This window comes from Oncorhynchus clarkii, chromosome 19, assembly GCF_045791955.1.
Source record: "Oncorhynchus clarkii lewisi isolate Uvic-CL-2024 chromosome 19, UVic_Ocla_1.0, whole genome shotgun sequence".
NCBI lineage: Eukaryota > Metazoa > Chordata > Actinopteri > Salmoniformes > Salmonidae > Oncorhynchus > Oncorhynchus clarkii.
In genome coordinates, this window is record NC_092165.1 from 3,964,049 (window position 1) to 3,966,548 (window position 2,500).

General features: G+C 45.3%; 1 protein-coding gene across 3 annotated transcripts in view; it reads left to right on the forward strand.

Annotated features, from left to right (window-relative positions):
• LOC139374597 (G protein-coupled receptor kinase 4) overlaps positions 1-2,500 on the forward strand; it is a 67,781-nt gene that overhangs the window by 14,407 nt on the left and 50,874 nt on the right. The gene's annotated exons all lie outside the window — the stretch shown is intronic.

The following is a 2,500-nucleotide window of genomic DNA, read 5'->3' on the forward strand; positions in this document are numbered from 1 at the left end:
TATTTAGACCAGATTCAATAGGACTCTAGTGCACTACTTTAGACCAGATTCAATAGGACTCTAGTGCACTACTTTAGACCAGATTCAATAGGACTCTAGTGCACTACTTTAGACCAGATTGAATAGGACTCTAGTGAATAACAACAGGATCAATATCATGTCTGATAATAACAACAGGATCAATATCATGTCTGATAATAACAACAGGATCAATATCATGTCTGATGTGAATAACAGGAGATATTATGCTAATAGTTATGCTAAATCTCTAGGGAAATAAATTGTATTAAAATATGTTTTAAAACAACTTAGTTTATATTAACTCTCTGACGGGATGATCAAATGATTTGAAGGATCATCAGTGAATAATTGTGTTTTATTAGGGAAGTTATTGAGGCCATCTGACCACCTCCAATGGGTTTTGACAGGGAGGCAAAGGGAGAGAGGAGTGTCTCTCTGACCGAATTCCATTTATACTGAACAAAAGTATAAACGCAACATGTAAAGTGTTGTTCCCATGTTTCATGAGCTGAAATAAAACATCCCAGAAATGTCCCATATGCACAAAAAGCTTATTTTCTCTCAAATTCTGTGCAAAAATGTGTTTACATCCCTGTTAGTGAGCATTTCTCCTTTGCCAAGATAATCCATCCATCTGACAGCTGTGGCATATCAAGAAGCTGATTAAGCAGCATGATCATTACACAGGTGCACCTTGTGCTGGGGGACAATAAAAGGCCGCTTTGAAATGTGGAAGACATTAGTCTGGCGATGTCATAAGTGACATAGTACTAGAATAGGGCCTGTATCTAGAATAGGGCCTGTATCTAGAATAGGGCCTGTATCTAGAATAGGGCCTGTATCTAGAATAGGGCCTGTAACTGTCTTTCTCGAACCAGGAAATGATGGAGACCTGCACACTGTTGAAAATACACAGACAAAATCCCAAACCTGAGGTTTAAATGCAAACATTATTTGGGTACCTACTCACTGGGAACATACAATGTTCTGGTATAAATGACCTTTCTAAAGAGTTCAGCCTCTTATCAGGTGTCAGGAATGGAACAGACCAGCGCTGTGCTTCATTCCAGGAAGGCTCTCTACCCTTCTTCATTTTCCCCTTCTCACTTTCTCTCCTTCATCTCCTCCCTCTTCTCCCTCTCCTCCCTCTTCTCTCTCTCCTCTCCTCCCTCTTCTCTCCTCTCCTCTCCTCTCTCTCCTCCCTCTCCTCTTCTCTCTCTCCTCTCTCTCCCCCCTCTTCTCTCTCTCCCCCCTCTTCTCTCTCTCCCCCCTCTCCCCCCTCTTCTCTCTCTCCCCCCTCTTCTCTCTCTCCCCGCTCTTCTCCCTCTTCTCCCTCTTCTCCCTCTTCTCCCTCTCCTCTCTCTTCTCCCTCTTCTCCCTCTCCTCCCTCTCCTCTTCTCTCCTCTTCTCCCTCTCCTCCCTCTCCTCCTCTCCTCCCTCTTCTCCCTCTCCTCTTCTCTCCTCTTCTCCCTCTTCTCCCTCTCCTGGACTGGTGTATATGAGATGTTGTCCTCTATATGATATGCTGTCCTCCAAAGGGAAAACAGTGTGTATGTTGTAGGATACCCCTCCGCAGGGGTCCCTCGGTCCCTGTAGAAGATTTCCCTCCGCAGGGGTCCCTCGGTCCCTGTAGAAGGTATCCCTCCGCAGGGGTCCCTCGGTCCCTGTAGAAGGTATCCCTCCGCAGGGGTCCCTCGGTCCCTGTAGAAGGTATCCCTCCGCAGGGGTCCCTCGGTCCCTGTAGAAGGTTTCCCTCCGCAGGGGTCCCTCAGTCCATGTGGAAGTGGAGGTCATAGGAGAACCACCAGTCTGATGACCTCTAACCCCTGACCTTACTAGAACCCCTGAAAAGGTCATAGGAGAACCACCAGTCTGATGACCTCTAACCCCTGACCTTACTAGAACCCCTGAAGGGGTCATAGGAGAACCACCAGTCTGATGACCTCTAACCCCTGACCTTACTAGAACCCATGAAGGGGTCATAGGAGAATCACCAGTCTGAGTGGTGGAAAAAGTACCGAATTGTCATACTTGAGTAAAAGTAAAGATTCCTTAAATACCTTAATAGAAAATGACTAAAGTAAAAGTGACCCAGTAAAACACTACGTCAGTAAAAGTCTAAAAGTATTTGGTTTTAAATGTATTTAAGTATCAAAAGTAAATGTATAATTGATTTCAAATTCCTGATATTAAGCAAACCAGACGGCAACATTTTATTTTATTGTGGGGGGGACTGATATCCAGGGGGCACACTCCAACACTCAGACATAATTTACAAACTAAGCATTCGTGTTTAGTGAGTCCTCCAGATCAGAGGCAGTAGGGATGACCAGGGATGTTCTCTGTTTAGTGAGTCCTCCAGATCAGAGGCAGTAGGGATGACCAGGGATGTTCTCTGTTTAGTGAGTCCACCAGATCAGAGGCAGTAGGGATGACCAGGGATGTTCTCTGTTTAGTGATTCCTCCAGATCAGAGGCAG